This window comes from Carassius gibelio, chromosome A15, assembly GCF_023724105.1.
Source record: "Carassius gibelio isolate Cgi1373 ecotype wild population from Czech Republic chromosome A15, carGib1.2-hapl.c, whole genome shotgun sequence".
NCBI classification, from domain to species: domain Eukaryota; kingdom Metazoa; phylum Chordata; class Actinopteri; order Cypriniformes; family Cyprinidae; genus Carassius; species Carassius gibelio.
This window is the reverse complement of record NC_068385.1, coordinates 15,880,392-15,899,994: the sequence shown is the minus strand read 5'-3', so window position 1 is coordinate 15,899,994 and position 19,603 is coordinate 15,880,392. Positions and strand designations below refer to the sequence as shown.

Here is a 19,603-nt window from a genome sequence, read left to right as displayed (position 1 = left end):
AACGTCAGAACCAGCCGCCTCACAAACGACCTGCGTTTGGTTCTACGACGACACAGCCCTGCTTCTTCACTCCTCAACTTGGTAGAAGAACACATTGTAAAATGTATTGTGAAAAAAAAACGATGAGAAAAAAAGATGGGAATAGTAAATAAAATTTTAATGGACAGAATGAATGAAACGTTAACAGTTGTGGTGTGCGTAACTAGGCAACCACGTTGCATGACGTCATCGAAGTATGTCCCCGAATGTGCATACTCTTTTGCTACACACTCAAAAGTATGTACTTTTTCCTCACAAAAAAGTACATACTTTTAGGTCCTAGTATAAGTAGGCGAATTGGGACTCAGCGATGGCCTTGTCCCAACTTTGAGATGTTGATGCCATGAAATTTAAAATCAACTTATTTTTCCCTGAAAATTATACATTTTCTGTTTAAACATTTGATATGTCATCTGTGTTTTATTCTGAATAAAATATTGAAGTTTAAAACTTCCAAATCATTCCATTCCTTTATTCACAATTTGTACTGTCTCCCAAATTTTTTGGAATCGGGTTTGTACATAGAGCTGTGACATAATATACTTAAGAATACAAAATAGTAATAGTTCATGCTGCTATTTCCCATGCAATGGAAATGAATGGGGACCAAAAATCATACAGGTCTGGAAAGACAATAGGATGAGTAAATGGCACAATTTTCATTGTTGGATGAACTATTCCTTTCAATGTACAAGTACTGACCCAGTTCCTCATACGGTTCATGCACAACATTCATGAACGCAGCTGAATCCAACAATGCAAAGCTAATACCTTGCAAAATTTAAGGCAACCAGGTGGAACATGTTGCATTTTCACAGGGAAATTGTATTATTTTGAAGGACTTGTTATGGGTTTGGCAAGGAGGAACTCAAGTGCAGACAAGGATCACAACACGCAGGGTTTATTAGATACAAAAGGGGAAAACAAAACCAACGAGGGGGAAAACAACGACTAGGGTAAAGACTAAATAACTAAACAGGACTGGGCTGACAAGATAAACAAGGACTCCAAACACTAACTACAAACAAACACTCACGGTAATACAAAGACTTCTTCAAGGATACAGAAACATATAGAGACACATCTGTAGAAACAATCACATCTGTAGAAACAATCACATCTGTAGAAACAATCACATCTGTAGAAACAATCACATCTGTAGAAACAATCACATATGTAGAAACAATCACATATGTAGAAACAATCACATATGTAGAAACAATCACATATGTAGAAACAATCACATATGTAGAAACAATCACATATGTAGAAACAATCACATATGTAGAAACAATCACATATGTAGAAACAATCACATATGTAGAAACAATCACATATGTGGAACACTCACAAGTAGGAACAGTCACGGTGTGGAACAATGAACCGACAAAAGACAGAGCACACTAGGGGATCTAAATAGGGGAACTAATCAAGACACAACAGGTGGCACAGATAAGGCAATCACGACAAGACTAGGATAACAAGGGGGGCGGGGCAAGGGAAGGAGACAACACAAGCACATGGCCCAAAGACAAGGCCATGTGCTTGTACACAAAACAAGGGTCTGTCATGATCCTGCCTCAAGACTAGGGAAAATCAAGGACACGAGGGCAGAATCATGACAGGACTAAGAGATAAAAATATTTGCTAGGGAAGAAAGTCTGAAGTATGGATGGAATATGGCATGCATTGGGCTGAAGAGAAGATAAATGACATACAGGTGTGTCTCTGAGCTCTTCATTACATATTGGTTAGTAGCTGGTGCTCTGCCGACTGAGGCTCACTGGTCTCTCACTGTGTGTGTCAACCCGTGTTAAAAACACTGTATCTTTGTTAAAACAAGCCCATTTTAACAGAATAATCCCAAAAACTGAGTTAGGGATTAATTTACATTCTTTATGAAGAATCAAGGCCAATAATCACTGATATCAACAGCAACACAGATACCTTTTTATTAAAAATAATGGTTTTGATGGCACATTTAGGTGTGACACTGTGTCAACTGGCATTAACCCTCTGGAGTCTAAGGTTATTTTTGGGGACTGGAGAAGTTTTGTCATGCCCTGACATTTGTACTTTTTTCAGTTTCTTATAAATACCTAAATGGCTAAACTCTAAGCGTACTGTAATCAGCACATACTTGGCTATAATAATATGTGAGCAGCATGTATGTACATGATTGTGTTTTTGAGAAAAAAAATGTTATGCGTGGTTAGTGAAAAACTGTCCCTCTCTGCCCCAAGAGCAGCTATACATTTTCAAATGCTAGTATATTCAGACATTCCTAAAGAAACAGTTCATCCAAAAATGAAAACTTTGTCATTATTTATGTTGACTTTTTTTCTTCTGTGGAGCACAAAAGGAGAAATCCTGAAGTCTGGTCAATCCATGCAATTACAGCGAACAGAGAGAGAGAGGGGCTAACTCTGGATATTATCATATTCATGTATTTACCGATGTAATAAAAAAATAAAGTAAAATAAAAAAGAATAAAATGAAAACTGCATTGCTAACTGAATAGAACAAAACACTACTGAACAAAACAAACTGTAGTATCATCATCATTTAGATTTAGTTTTAAGACTGTGCTTGTAGTTTATGCCATTTTATGACTAAGCGCTGTGAGCTGGCCTTGTGCCTACAGTGTGTTGTGTATATCCTTAGTCATTCACATATTTTTTAGCCCTCTTTCACAGGACCCCTGTGATGGCAAGAAGACCAGAGGTTGCCATATAATTAACCTTTGGCCAGTAATAGATCCCAGACATGTACACACTTGGCATTTTGTTTATAGGCATTAAGATGTACACTCACTGGCCACTTTATTAGGTGCACATTGCTAGTACCAGGTTGGACCCCCTTTTCAACTAACATGTGTTGGAAACATTCCTCAGAGATTTTGGTCAATATTGACATGATAGCATCAGGTAGTCGCTGCAGATTGTCGACTGCACATCCATGATGCAAATCTCCCGTTTCAGCACATCCCAAAGCTGCTCTATTGGATTGAGATCTGGTGACTCTGAAGATCATTTGAGTGAAGTGAACTCACTGTCATGTTCAAGAAACCAGTCTGAGATTATCTTGTATTGAGCTTTGTGACATGGTGCATTGTCCTGATGGAAGTAGCCATCAGAAGATGGGTACAAAGGGATGGACTTGGTCGGCAACAATACTCAGGTAGGCTGTGGTGTTTAAAAAAAAGTGTGCCAAGAAAATATCCCCCACACCATTACACCAGCACCACCAGCCTGAACCGTTGAGACAAGGCAGGATGGATCCATGCTTTCATGTTCTTTACGCCAAATTCTGACCCTACCATCTGAATATTGCAGCAGAAATTGAGACTCATCAGACCAGGCAACCTTTTTCCAATCTTCCATTGTTTAATTTTGGTGAGCCTGTGTGAACTGTAGCCTCTGTTTCCTGTTCTTAGCTGACAGGAGCAGCACCCCGTGTGGTCTTCTGCTGATGGTCTTCTCTTTTCGGACCATTCTCTGTAATCGCTAGGGTTAGGGTTAGGGTTAGGGTAGATGGCTGTGCGTGAAAATCCCGGTAGATCAGCAGTTTTTGAAATACTCAGATCAGCACCAACAACCATTCCTCATTCAAAGTCACTTAAAACCCCTTTCTTCCCCATTCTGATGCTCGGTTTGAACTTCAGCAAGTTGTCTTCACCACATCTAGATGCCTAAATGCATTGAGTTGCTGGCATGTGATTGGCTATTTAGCAATTTGTGTTACAAAGCAGTTGAACAGGTGTAATAAAGTGGCTGGCGAGTGTATAATATGCAATATGGGTGATACATTTGATTTAATTTGTGTGATAAATATATTAAGCTGATTTTTAATTTAAATGCAAATCTTCCAGCAAAGAAGCATCCATATGCCAGACAAAACTTTGTAACTTGCAGCCGTTACGGTAACTGACTCGTATCAGTTAATAAGGGAATTAGTAGAGATGATTCTCCTATCACGGTATTGATGTTGCTCTTACAGAAAGCAAACAATGATAATTAAAAGCAGCAGAAGTTTTAAGATTCATTTAATATTTTGAAAGAAAGCAAACAGAAGCATATTCTATTAGGGTCTCCACTGGCGTCTCAGAGCGAATCTATAGTAGGTGAGAGCTTTGAGAGCTGTTTCTGTAATTTTAAGCAACTTCCTTTTTGGCAGAGGACAGCTCAGTTTGGCTCCAACGAAATCTGTCTGTTTGACAAGAAGCCCAGAGCTTTGTGCCTCTCAGCCACAAAACAGAACTGCCATTGGCTCCTGCCTGCCTCAGTTGTTAAGGCAGTGGGTTAGTGTTGGATTTAGAGAAAGGTAGAAAAGCAGTGGTGATGGCCGGGATTCTTCCAAGTAGGACATGTTCCTGGATCAGCATCTTTTGTTGGTCATGGAACAACATACCTGTCAAACATTAAAATCCCTAGAGCCAACCATTAACTATCACTAGTGCACACTACAAGACATCTTGCCTAGTTGATGAAATAACTGTTGGCAATGGTGTTTAACCATGAATAACTGTTTATTCAGAGTTGGTTCAGAGTGTTGTGGCACAGCACACAGCTTGTCGTCCTTTTATCTTTAAAATTTTGGAATATTCTGGGACCAAAAAGGACCAGATTGTTGCCATTTTGCAGTGCAAGACGTTTAGTGTGCACATCTGTGAGACAATCAAAGTTGTGGCAGAACCTATGAAACATTTTTACTTGAAATCGAGTTCCAATGACAAGCCAAACTACTGAAATTTCATGAAAGGGCCAAAAAGCCCTTGAATTTGTGGCTTAGATCTTCCATGTGCCTTGGAGCCATCGATTGAGTTATCATTCCATCCACTTATGACAACACATCGAAACACAGCTTAAAGCCATTTTCTTTGCTCCTGCTTGTGTAAAAAAAAAAAAAAAAAAAAAGAAAGAAAAAAAATGCCTACTGTCCATATAAATATTTTCTCCCATTAGGCATAGGATCTTGGGTTTCAGTCCCTTAAAAACATTCAGAGGACAGTAAAACTGGACGCTTAAAACAGAAGCTGAGACAGAGGTAATGAGACTGGAGGCTCATGCTGTTCCAGTACAGCTTGTCTCTTCTCTCGCTCTGTGAAACCAATCTGAGGACTGAGGTTTAGATTGGTGTAGCCAAGAGAACTCATAATGGTGAAATCCATTAGTAACGGAAGTTGAGAAATTACAGATTTGTTTAGGCACATAAAAAGAACATGTACTTGAATAAATCCAAATTTCCACAAAACAACATGCAGTATGCATACTACACACATACGGTGCGTGAAAACTGAAGACAATAATGCTATTCTAAGCCTTTAAACCACAAATAACTTAAATACCACTTAAATTCAGAATAAAACGCCATCGTGGACCACAGAAATTGTGTATTTGGGTGGTAAATTCCCTAAACAGACTAAATACATGAGAAAGACAGTGTGTCACATTAAGCTAGATCAGCACGGCACCTTTTCACAGCGGTGTGAAATAGATTTTCTGTCACTTGTTACAGACCGTTACACCTCTCTCGGTTTTCTGTTATGTTTAAACAACTAGGAGACAAGGCACTTTAAAGGCTGGGATCAAAAGTGTATCTAAATTCGGTGAACTTTCCGTTGTAAGTGCTCTCAGAGGACACCAACTTTTGCTAACTTGTCAAAATAGAGAGACAAGAGCAGTCATTGTGAACATATATATTTGCAAGTAAAGTAGAAATATCCCAATTTGACTACAGATAAACGCAGCATTACCAGTTGACTCTTTAGGTTGAACAGAGGGACAGAAAGCAGAGACCTCTGAGTCTGGTCTTAATATTACGCCTCTCAACTGTCACTCAAGACCAAAGATTTCAGCTTCATTCAGAGCTGTGAAACGGCTGTGACCTAGTTCACTCAGTACCAAGCACATTCCTTTCTCTTACAATAACATTCAAACCCCTGCAGAACAGCAAAAAGCCTTAATAAGAGACATCAAGAAAGCAGCTATACGACAAAACTCAATTTTATTTGCAACGCATCTGGATGTGCATGAATAAAAAATGCAGTGTGTAGATACCTTTTTGGGTGTATTTACAATATCAGCGTAACCCAATAAAGGACAAACTGCATTATGATAACATTTCGAAGACAAAAAAAGCAAAGAATGATAAAATAAGACGTACAAAAATCAAAAGCCTGTAGTGACACATGTAATACACATCAACATCGTGTAGAAATACCCAAGACAAAAACATAGATGACAGCATAAGACAAGGTAAGAGCTGCAATTTTGATACATTTCAGCTGTATCATGGGCCGACCTGTAAGAACCTCTCCATTCAAAGTCCCATCTGAATCAACTGCCCTCTAAACGTCTAAAAGAACACACAAATCACAGTTTGAGGTGACATGATATTAATGTAGCTAACTATAGTGATATTTTTCTTTTGCAGTTCTTTCCCTATGAGCACTCCAAATTTAGGCCCTAAGGTGGTACGAATAAATGAAGCCTTAAATTCGAGTCACTTGTTCTTCAGTTCTTTCTTCTACTTAACAGAGCTATTAAGTGAAAGTGACGTGACGTGACATTCAACCCATACTCAGAATTCATGCTCTGCATTTAACCAATCCAAAGTGCAAAACACACACCCAGAGCAGTGGACAACCATTTATGCTGCGGCGCACAGGGAACAGTTGAGGGAATTCGGTGCCTTGCTCAAGGGCACCTCAGTCGTGGTATTGCCAGCCCGAGATTCAAACCCACAACCCTATTAGGAGTCAAACTCTCTAACCACTAGGCCATGACTTTCCCATTACATGCAGAGCTCAGAGTGAACAAGACTTGGAAAGTAAATTCTTTATTACTGAGACCATACCAACAGCAGCTAACATTCATTAGAATAGCATGAAGAAAAGTTATCTGCAAGAATATGTTAACCCGAATTTCATCCCTAAGGCAAGTCTTGCAGAGCAAACTGAGCCTTGGCTAAAATAATAAAAATAAGTTTTAATCTTGGGTCAATCGGTCAATCAGGTCATTTATTCCATTCATTAAAAATACAAATTATTCTAAAGACTTAAAGTAAGATGGGAAATGTAACATCAACACCCTGAGATATCTTTGGTCTTATTCTTTCTCTGGAAGCGTGTGTCCGAGGGGTCAAACCCCCTTTCTTGAGCCCCAAATATGGCCCAGCTGGGGGTCTTGGCCATATAGTCCATCGCTGAGAAGCTCTTGGTGCCTCCGCTCTCCTCGTATTCCCGAATGAGCTTCTGGAAGCGTTCGTAGTCAATCCACGTCCACCACTCCTCATCGATTTTGAACTGCAGACACACAGGAAAGAAAAGAGTTAAGAAAGATAGCAGGTGATAGAGCACTGTGATAAATATCACACACAAAAATGGACACGCAGGTGAAGATTGGAGTGAGCCTCCCTGCGTGACATGTTCACTTTGACTAATGAGGCCTGATGGCGTTTTCCAAGTATACACACTACCAACTGGGCAAAGCTCTGCTACTACACACCAAGGCAGGTGCAAATCAGAGAGAGTGGGCAAAGGAACTTGCTTTCGGAGAACAGAGTTGGTAGTCTTTTTAATTAAAGACATTTGTAGCCCTGTCTCAACTGACATCCTCAGACCATGAAGTCCTCTTTCAAGTTCGTTCTTGAAATGCTGGTACATCAAGAGTGAAGCCACAAGCTTGGCACTCTCCAACACCCTCTAGAATCACAGGATATTAAATGGGTTAAAATCTTCATGAAAAGTGTAGACTGTGACAGGGTCCACATTAAGATTGTCATTAGGGGTGCAGCCTGTGATGTGCTAAAAGTATAACTCACAAACTTGAACATTTAGTTGAGATGCAGGACCTCTGGTCTCCATCCGTTCCTTTCAAGGAAACCTTCTGTTTCAATCAATCTTATCCAATCTTGACTCTCAAGCTTTGGTTCTATGCGAGGGTGTTGGCACAGCTTAGTTCTGCTTGTTTTTCTACCCTATACATTTAATTAATTTCCATCAGCACCACTAAACCATTCTCCAACACACAGGTGTAGAGAATCCTAGTGGGGAGCTGCACTGATTAGATTTCACACTGCACTGATGAGATGCTGTACGGTGATCCATGCTCAGCATGGTGATGCAATCAGCTATAGGCACCAGACTCCTGTTCCTCCCATCTCTCGACATGCCCTTTCTTTCCAAGACCTCCTCATTGCCTCAAAATCAATTCAGCTGTAGTACATGTTGTTCTGAAGACATTGCTGTGGTGCCTGATTGGGTTGCTGGAGACTAGGGTCCAAGGAAAAGCATTTCTGAAAGCAAGTATAACTCTTTCCAAAGAAGAATGCTTTCAAGTCAAGACTTGAGGAACCACAACAGCTGAAATACAATGATCTGGAATAAGGAATAAGGATCTGTTGCAAAGTTGTAGTTTGGATAGTTCCTGAAGAGTATTGCAAGTATCCAAAGACAAACTCTGTCCAAGCCTACAAAGCTTTCAAGAGAGGATCAGACCACCGCAGACTCTATGAGGACAACCACAGTCCAACTTGCTGAAAGCTGCCCTATGCCCTTAAAGACAAGCTGGTCATGTGCACCACAACTGAGAAGCATGCATAATTTCAAACTACCGAAAATGGCAAGAACACCATTTCCTCTTATTTCAGTGCCAAATATGTGATCTTTGTCCTCGTGTCATATTACCTCTGTTTAGCTGCTTACCTGAAGCTTCCTGGAGGCAGCCTCAAAAACTATCTCTGCACTCAGTCTGTGAGCCCTTAAGCAGTTTGCATCCTCTGGGGAGCCATCTTTTTTTTTCGGCTGCATGTTTTTATTACAAAGTAATTTGCTGAGGTGAATCACTCCATAGTCTTCTCACAGTTACTCAGCAGTCAGAAGATGAAGGCTCCCATGGGGCCCAACTCACCTCTCCAGGAAGGCCACAGATAAATCCCCAACGACTTTAAAGATCTCTTCCCCTCCTTGTCAATCTTACACACATGCAGTTTGGCCCATCGTTCTCCTATATTACTCCCATTAGGAAGCAAGGTGTTGGGAAGTAACTAAAACTAGCATTGCTACTAGATTGCTTACACTTTTAACAACTGAGCAAGCTGACTAAGTAATAATCCAAATCACTTATCTCTCTCCCAAACTGTGTTGGGAAGTCGAGTTATCTTTCACAAGGACTGTTCACTTTAATGAAAAAACAAAACAAAACAAACAAACAACAAATAAAACTGGGTTTTCGTGTTCCAAAGTCAAACATTTTAAGTAATACGATATAAATGTACAGTATGAGACAAATTAAATTTACAATATTGACCAATAAGATAAAAATGGTTGATTTTTTGGTAACCTTAATTAATATCCTCATTTGTTTATGCCAGATAACATCCCAAAGGGCAGCTGAACTATAAATTATGAACTTAAACTTGGCAAGCTATAGTTTCAAACTGGCTTCCTTAAGTAGAGTCCAAAATGGAGAAAATAGACAGGAATACTGAACTTTAGATGCCATGTAAGAGACTGAAATTGGCAGCCCTTTTATTTTCGGAGTGCAAGACTATCCACATCTGCCCTGCCAACAGATGGCAATGCCATTGAGAGAATGCACTTTAAGGCTTCATTCATTTGTAAAATTGCTTCTGCGGAGCTAAATAGGAGCACTGAGAATATGAAGTCACTATGCAAATGTGGTTTTGGGACACCACATCACCAAACACAGATTGCAGCCCCTCTTTCATTCCCTAAACACTATGAACATTGCCCAAAATTAATGTTGCTCTTGTCTGTACGGTGTGCTGTGGGGCTTCTTCAGTCTGTTGTAGTTACTGAGAGACTATTGGGACATTAAAGTTTAAATGGGTAATCTTGTTTACGAATTAATGAATGTTCATAAGGCCAGCTAAGGCTTTTTGAAAAATGCAACATGCTTCAAGGCTGCATCTTGCTATGGCAAGCATCTCTATTACTATTGCTCCTACTTAGGTCTGTTAAGGAAAACTTAAGTTTAAAATATTCAACTTTTGTGTATAACTGGACCTGCACAGTTTGTGAATAATTAAAGTTTTGTTTGCAGAATAGAGATGTGCTATTAATTTTTTTAATGATCAGGATGATAAAATGGAGAAAATATCCCAAAGACTTAAACTGAAAGGACCAGATTCATATCTACTGACCAGAATATCAAAGGACATTTTAGAAATTCAGCTTCTACTACTTGCAAAACTCTTGATGGATTTAAATCTTCGTTTACCCCTGCTTTACATGCTTTAATTTCCTTCCTTTAGAGAGAGGCAGAGCTTTATGAGGACACAGTGCACTAACTGTATGAGAATATAAGCTGTCAGCTCCACACAGTGAAGAGCTGTAAATTCATTCAGAGGGTCTTACCTCGTCAAGAACTCCACGGATAAAGGGCGAATGTTTGAGACCCTGAAATAAGAAAAAACTAATGCAGCAGCTAAACATAGTCAATGCAATGAAATACTGTTGGTGGCCTTCCAAGGTCCCATGTGAAAAATGGTTTCTCATTATAGGGACAATGGGCCTTTTTAGCACCCTCGTGAGTCACGGCTGAGCTGAACATAAACAGAGAAAGAATCCCAGTGCGGTCGGTGGTGACGTAGTGACGAATGAATTTTCACATCAGATTCAATGCCTTTTCATTTAGACATCTGTCTCAGGCAATGCAAAGAGAGCTCTTTAACATGCACAAGGCAGGGACACAGCAAAAATCTTTGTCCAACAAACCACACGCCTGTAAAAAAGAGCTTCATTCGGGTTTTTTTTTTCGTTATTACTGAATTGGCACTCTATCTTCACAGGTCTCACACCCAGCCTCCTTAAGCTGCCCACCAACAAACCCCTTCGCCTTGTTTCCAAACACTCGATGGTAAGGCAGTGGAGGACCGAGCACTTTCTCATGCCCGTGTGGGCTTGAGTGGAGGTTGCTCTGGGCACTCACAGTGATTACGACTCTCAACTACTGCAGCTCATTTACAGCCGGCGTGTTTGTAGCTCTGCATGGTGATGCAAGAAATTAATGGAGGGGTTTTAAAAAATGCAAACAGGTGGACACATCCAATTACACTTCTTTAGTGCATATAAGAGACCCCTCTTCTCCTGAAGAGAGAAAGAAACTGAATTAATTAATGGGATATTTAGAAATTAAGCTAATAAGTGAGGAACATGTTCAGCAGAAGTAAGTACAAAGCATGGAAATGGAAGGACAAGATATGTCTGGGGCGGTATAAGATATCAGTTATTGCATGAAAGAAAAAGTTCAGGAGGGAGTCAAAAATGAGGTAAAATTTGAATTGTTCCATAATAGCATTTCGAAGCACAACATGGAGTTTACTGGGTCAAACATGGAGCGAAAGATGTTTTCCAAGTCCAAAAAAACAAAGCACAGGAGTAAAAAAATGAGTGCGGGCATCATGAGTACATGACTTGTCAGCAATTATTAAAAGAAAACATACCCATATTTGAAGAACTGTGTGTGTTTTTGTGTATTTCGATCTGTATTTCATCCATTGATTGTGCCGTTTCAAAAGTTAAATTGCATTGATTAAATTTTATAGCATTTAGCCATTTATTGTTTAGATTTTGGAGCCTATATTAACAAAAGCAGCTTCAGATTATCTTCTAAAAGTCATACTCTTTGGAACGAAAGGTTGAGTAAATGATGAAGGTCTGCCGGTCAGGTTTAAGTAGGTTAAGCAGGTCGCAAGTCCCCAAAACCCATCTTAAACCAGCAAAGAACACCTGATGAGGCTTGGAGGATCTGACAAGACTGATTTCAGATGTTTTTGAGCAGGGAAAACGCACAAGGCTTTATGTTATTTGGGTAAGTGAAATGCCCCATTGTGTGTTAGAATGGAAATATTCACCATAGCATCACATGCAGAAATGTATGGTACTTGATTTCAGAATACAAACAGCAAATCATAAAAGGATACTGAAGCACCACCTAACACTTGCACATAAATATGTTTTTTAGAGAGAGAGAAAAGAGCGCTGGTAAGGGCTCACTGCCTACGCAAACCATTACAGAAGTTGTCACAATAAACTAATGTAAAACAAGCGCGGCTGTAAGAATGACTAGCGCTGTGTCAGGAGACAGCATAAAAATACAGGAAAGAAGGTTTAACTCTTCACTTGAATGGCAGTTTAATGCAAGTGCCCATATCAACACTTTATTCAATGACATTTACAGAAATGGCAGTGGCATCTTTATTTTTAACTGTTTTAAAAAGTGGTTTAAGATAGAAAAAGGAAATTATAGTACGAGTTCCATTTCTATGAAACGCAGTGCAGGAGTAGATCAGCAGCGATGAACAGCATGTCTCTTCAGGGTTACCTTGTGGTGTGCGAATAACACAGTTGGAGTGCTCGTGTTCACAGGCAATTTCATAGTCTGGGAGCAGGTTAGCAAGCTGCTGCACGAAGTAGACGACCTCCTCGTGCCAGGGTACGTTGGCCATTGTCAAGCTACTGGCTGAGCTCTCGCCACAGTATGTCACTCCCTAGAGGACAGGCAAAAAGACAAGAGGGACAAAACTGTAGTTCATAAACATAAAAAACATAAAACATATAAGTCAAAAGTCAAACACCACATGATCTCATTATAAAAGTGTCAACATAAATCGGACTCCGTTCATCTTGGGTTCATCTTATTGGATAAGCAACTTTCTTCTGTTTCTAAAATATGAATACTCACCCATGCCAACTCACAGTCCATTAGTATCTTTACTTTTATGGATGCACAATATATCCATATGATATTGGTTACTGGATTCAATTCTGAATATTAAACTTTCTTGTATTTAATCATTATTGAAATTTCAATACTTTTAAACGCAGTATTGAGTATCAGTGGTGGTAGTGGTGTTTTCTTAGTGATTGAAATCAATGTTTTTAAAAGAATCAAGTGAGCCAATGATTCAGTGAGCCATTCATGAAGAGAGTCACTTGCTTTGTTTCTAAATCAATCAGCCATTTGAACAAAGTGGTTGAACGAATGACCAAATGGCTCACTCTTAAACAAAACAATGACTTGCCGCCTCCTACTGGCAGTTTTAGTTTCATATCTCATAAAAAATCATTTCAATATTCATTTTTAAAAACCCATTAATGTCCATTTAAACCCCATTAATCTCACAGCACTATACAATTCTAATTGCAGTGAAAATGCATTCAGGCCACCTCTGGTCATCTCAACCCAAATTGATGTGTGATGATTAATTTGCGATTAGATGTGATTTGTGATCTCAGATTGAGATTTCATTTATTGGCACATCATGTAATAAATTTTTAATTGCTTGACCGCTACAGTACAGCCATTATCAACACCCAATCTTTAAAAAAAAAAACACTGTAAAAAAATGTAAATAAAACACTGCAATAAGTAGTTATTTACTTATTTAGACAAAACAGTATAGAATTTCAACATTAGCCATTTATCAGCTATTGGTCATAACAAACATATAGGAGCCTTTATTATTGTATTGGTGATGCAGAAATTTAATAAAGTTACACACTCCCTCTGGTAGCTTTCATTTAAAATATTCACACTCATGCTTTGCAGGAGACATCTGATGTTGAACATTTTAGATTTAACGGTACAAAAAGCGACACAAAAACACTCTGAATCATATCAGCACACACAGCCCAAGGGCACAGCGGCGCGTGGAGGATGATTTGGTTTTTTTGTGGATGTTGGAGACTGAGACGGCCAGATCATTTTCATTTAAACACCTACACACACACACAACAGGACAGCGTTCACATCACACCTCACTGATGTTGCTGTGGTCAGGACGAACGGTATGAGGGCTGCATGCACCACATGCTGGGAATGCAAATTCACTTTACATTAATACGATTTCTGTCGTCATGAACTCTGACGTCTGATTGGTTATTGAAACAAACTGGTGTCAAGTCAGGTCACGTACTCTGTTTGAACCTTCACACATCATGAAAAGTAGTGACTAATAACCCTTGGCAAGCAAATAAGTGACACATCACCGCTGGATGAAAACCGGCCTCATTTGTGGTGTGGCCAGCATTAGTTCATGGCTCTGCTTGTGTGTAGGAGTAGTTGTGCTGTTGAAAAGACATTACTCATCCTGTGACAGAGTGAAGACCCATTCGGTGAGGCTTTATCTTATTTCAGTCTTCATCACGCTGAGCTGTTAGCACTCTATTACGCCGGACGTCGATAGATGTACATCTTCGAGCCATTGAGAGAATCAAAAAAAGACATGTCATGTGAAAGAGATATCAGACACTGTAAATGGTTTAATGGTTTAGAAATGAACACACCACAAAGCCAAATTAATGGAGATTAAAAACAAATGCATTCTAAATAATAAGTGAATACTGCGTGCAATAATTCATTAAACAATCACAAGAGGCATTATAAGGGAATGATTAATACAGAATTTCCTACAGCTCTCTTTTACCTGAAGCATATGGCTATTAATTATATATAAATAAGTATAATTAAAGATAATCATATTTAGAAATTGTTTTTAATAGTTTTTTCCCCTAACAGATAGATACAAATGATTTTAACAATCATCTGATAATTCATTTTTTAAAAAGGCTGGGTGATAAATCGATAACGATAATTGTCGTGATATAATTTTCCTCAATAAAACTATAACAAGAGTTCGATAAATATTTGATTTAATGTTAATGCGCCAAAAGCGGAACTAAACAGTGCTACTCATTTGAAAAGTTCACAATAAAACCTAATTTGGTCACTTTCTGTGATTCTCCACGGCATATCTGAAGATGTATGCAAGCAAAAAATAATTAATGAATTAACAAGGGGCCCGTTCACATATCGCACCTAAAAACGCGTGGAAAAAGCTAGGCGTGTTGCTTTCTCCTTCTTTCCAAAGCGGTCGGGCAGAAGCGCTCCTGAGGCATCTGCCGTTGCTAAGCAACAATGACGCGCTCTCCATGAAGACGCGGAAATTTCAGCAAAGGATAAATGGATTTGCAGCACAAAAAAATCGCTTTCAGTAGCTTTGCTACTAAATGTATTTCAAAAAATCCATATACAGCTTTGATCAGCTGTTCCTTCATCTTGGCTGAGCTTTCAACGTTGTTACAGGAAAGGATGAAGCTGATTGGTTAGTTCTTGTCACATGACCCGTGGTGCGCTTGCGGCATTCTGAAAAATTGAGATCTTTTTAACTCGATGCGGTGCGGTCGCCCCTGGAAAAAACAGGCGCGTCGCACCGCTTGCGCATTGCAACCGGGTCGCTTCCATTATGAGAGCGCATACCACACGCCTACATTGGAAATAACGAACTTGAGTGCACAAAAAACCTGATATGTGAAAGGCAGTAAGAACTGCGGTCTTCTACAGTACTTCAAATATGCCGTGGAGAATCACAGAAAGTGACAGAATTCAAGAACATTGTTGCGGCATCTCTCAAGCAACGAATAAACACCGCTAATTTGGAGAATGTAGTGAAAACTCTTCTCGCGTCCGCCCTAGACCCTCGGCACAAACATCTCAGGTTTCTCGATGAAACATGAGAGAAGTAAGAAAAAAACACTCTTTTGAACATTATCAGAACATTTTCCTTGCGAGTGGTGCGGATGCAGCAGCCGCCACCAACAATAAAGAGGATGCAATGTCCACTCGTCGGAAAAGGCTGAGCCAGTTCTTCAATAATGATTACAGAGAGTCCAGCCGAGACGAGTGGGAACAGTTCTTGCTGGAGCCATGTACTCCACCAGATGAGGATCCCATTCAGTGGTGAAACGAAAACACGAAGGGCTTCACAAAACTTATTCTCTTAGCACACCGTTATTTGTGAGTCCCGACAACGTCTGTGCCGTCAGAGCACGTTTTCTCCACGGCCGGCCTTATTGTTAACAGACTAAGGAGCCGACTTTCCCCCGATCATGTTTACATGCCTGTGTTTCTTAACAAGAACATGTAAAACAATAGAAAAAAAAAGCAAAAAAGATTTGCTGACAGTTTAAAAGTTTCAAAGTTAAGTGTAGGCTGTATTTGTGTACTTTATACAATCGAATGGAATTCTGGGTAATGTAGGCATAGTCTACTGGCTAGTCAGAGCAGGGGGGTCATCGTTTATTGTTTATTCTGAATGTGTATATATGTACATGTATTGTTCAGTTTTTGAATGTATTTTTGTAATGTTGATCTTATGTTGTTTTGAACTTTATCTTCAATTGAGTTTATGTAGCGGTTTATGTGCTCAGAGTTTAGTGTTGGTTGGGGCCTCCATGAGGAGGGTCGACTTTAATGTCTCCAGTGTCAGATGTGAGTCAATAAACTTGTTTTGACTGCAAGCAAGTGTCTCCCCGCCTTTGTTCTGGTCATGTCCCCACAAAAATTCAATAGAAAATACTTAAGCTGATTCAGAAGCGCCAAATTCTTGTAGCAGAGTCAGAATTACCTCCTCTCCTAGGTTCATGAAACGGTCATCAATAAAATGCATTGCTGTTCTGTTGTAAGTGATCTTAAAATTCTTAAATGCATCTACTTTCAGAAGGCCAAATAAAGTGCTTTCGCCTAGATACACCCAACGTCTCCCTGACCTGGCTGCTTCAACACTAACTGCGGTTACTGAAACCACACCATCTTTCTTTGCGTGAACATTTGTGAAATATTTCCAAATAATATTGTGTTTGAAAGAGCCATTTGGGGGGGGGGGAGAATATCTCTTTGGATTTTGCAACTTTACAGATCTTCTTTATGCACCAAGAGCTTGTAACATTACAAAGAGAAAGGAAAAATTAAAATCGCATCAATTGAAAGTTTTTTTTTTCTTTGATTGAGCCATAGCGTTTATACTAAATGTGTTTAGACTAAATGTGTTTAGACTAATGTTTTTCATACAAATAAGTAGGACTGGGATGATAAATCGATGCAGAATTGATTAGTGGATCGATTCTTAGATTTTCAGAATGCATCGCGATTCCTTTGCAATCGATTCTGATCTTAGATTTTAACAGCAGATGGCGCTCTAATCTAGTTTTTATCCGCATACTCAAATGCTCATGAAGAAGAGTGCTAAAGAGCGTTTGTGCGTTCAGCTCAAGGGGCAAGGAACTCGATCGGAAGTTGAAGTCGGGTGGGGGCTGCCATCTTTTAGCAGAACTTCACTTGCGTTAGCATTCCCATTGACTCCCATTCATTTAGGCGTCACTTTGACAGCGAATAACTTTACATCTGAGGCGTTTAAAGACTCTGTTTGTCCATTATTTATTTCTAAAGATACACGACAATGTATAAAGGGCTCCATTACCTTCTATGTTACATTAAGGCCCCGTAGAAACAGTTTTTGTAAAAAATAGGCTAACGATTGCGTCATAACCACTCGTCTCTCTGTCGCATTACCGTACAGACAGGTGGAGAAGCTCGCAGGCAATTAACTTAATATGGCGTACTGGCGTTACATTTTAAAATACTATACAAAATAATTAATCAGAATACTTACTCCTGCTCACTCACAACAAAGAACTCCCCGCTCAAGCTCACCGTCTCTGCAAGATTAACGATGGCAGTTTGCACGCACAGCTACTAGAAGATTTACATCTGTCAGACAGGTTGCTGACGTCGTCAAGCCTCGTTTGAGTCTGCGCATCAGAAACGGAAGTGCTAAAAAACGCTAAAACTGGGCTTCATTTGTCTCAATTGAGTTCCAATGGGGTCGCTGTGTCCATTTCTTTTACTGTCTATGGTTTAGCTGAGCCATGTAATTTCACTTCATCTTAGAATGCTTTTATGATACAAAATTAATGTAAACACATCCCACTGTGAACACCTTTGTAATTCGCTTCAATCTTTTTGAATTTTATGAATGATTATTTTAGGTTCAAGTGTGTGTAATGGTCTGGAAATGATCCGAGTACAGGTGTTTCTAAAACATGCAGTGCCATCTGCTGTTCAAAACTAAGCTCAGAATCGATTCAAGAAAGAATCGCATTCAGAAAATCTCAGAATCGATGTTGAATCATTTCTCGATTCACAATGCTTAGATTTATTTTCCCAGCCCTACAAATAAGTAGAAACCATATAGTTACATTTTACCATGGTGTTGAGTTGCTATATGTGTGGTTTTAACTGTGGTTATCATGATAATGTGTGCTACTTAGACCAATGGTTAATTTGTATAAAAACTCAAAACAGTCATAATTTACAGAAGTTATTGTGATAACAAACATAAATTTACATCTGCATCCTAACTGAAACTACTACTACGGTCAACTCAAGCTACCCTCAAATGTGCATTTTAGAGAGAAAAAATAATAATAATATTACAGCCTGCACTGCAAAATTTGCTGAATATACATGTCATCAAAGTCAGTCAACACAAACCTCTTTCATGATGTGAAATAATATCACTGATTAGAACATGCAGAAACTACTACATTATTTTTTCTATTAATATATTTATTTTGTTAAGGAAAAATGACTGGAAAAGTGTGAAGAATTGAAAAACGTGAAGTAGTAATTATTTTATTTATTATAATTATTACATATATTAGCCAACATATTGTCGTAATCATAATGTTGCAATCAAGATGGTGCCAAGTTAGCATAATATATACTGTACAAGTTAGTATAATAGTGTAATGCAAATTTTAACAAATTAAATTTGTCATTCTTCATGCGTTTTAACGCACTATAGTCTCTTCACACATAAGGTATAAAGAGATAAGCAGATAAGTATGATTTTACTATAGTGTACAAAGGGATCACATTCCTCTATGAGGACAGTGGAAGCTAAAGGTCTTGTGGGCCGTGGCTGATGTCCAAAGCTGATATTCCCAGTCTGGCACAGAATTAATGAGCCCAACTCTTATCTGGCTGCTCTGTAGCCATAGAGAATAATGATTACCTGCAGAAATGCCCTGATAAATCAATGGGGCGAGGAAAGTGAGGGCGTTTCTCCGGCCCATCTACGCCAAATAACAATGCTACAGATTTCCTATCACAGACCAACAATCTAACTCTAATAAGCCAACCAAAGGTGTATACAAAGATAATGGTGAATTGATAAAAGCGCTATGAAAAATAATTTAATAGCATGTGGGATTAAAGCAAAAGAAATTAGTGGATGAATCTCTAAGAGCATCGTCTAAAAGTTAGGCAGTTTGATCTCAGTTGTGTCCTCAAATGTCTAACCTCTTCAATAACTAAGGTGGGAATAATTTGGGAGCCAAGCGCAGGCTGTCCATCTTTGTGTCAGGACTAACACCTTGGAGACACTCTAATTGTGCAGGTATAGTGATTTGATCGATAACCACCCAAAGAGGATGATTCCTCAGCACTGGAGAGGAACGGGACTGACTTCACTTCACACAAGCATTGCTCTACATTTCATGGAGTGGTAAAACTACAAATACAAATTGTGTTATTCCATTTCATTGCATGCACACTATACATAGGGATGCACAATATATTAGTGCCATTTCTTTTTATCCATCAATACATTTTTAAGAAATATCAATCAATTAATTAATTCATACTGAATATTTATGGAGCCCAGAACATGACATGAAATATATATATAACGCATT

General features: G+C 39.0%; 1 pseudogene; it reads right to left on the bottom strand.

Moving 5' to 3' along the window:
* Positions 1 to 6,039: 6,039 nt before the first annotated feature.
* The window catches only part of LOC128028856 (S-adenosyl-L-methionine-dependent tRNA 4-demethylwyosine synthase TYW1-like), a 197,370-nt pseudogene continuing 183,806 nt past the window's right edge, over positions 6,040 to 19,603 (bottom strand).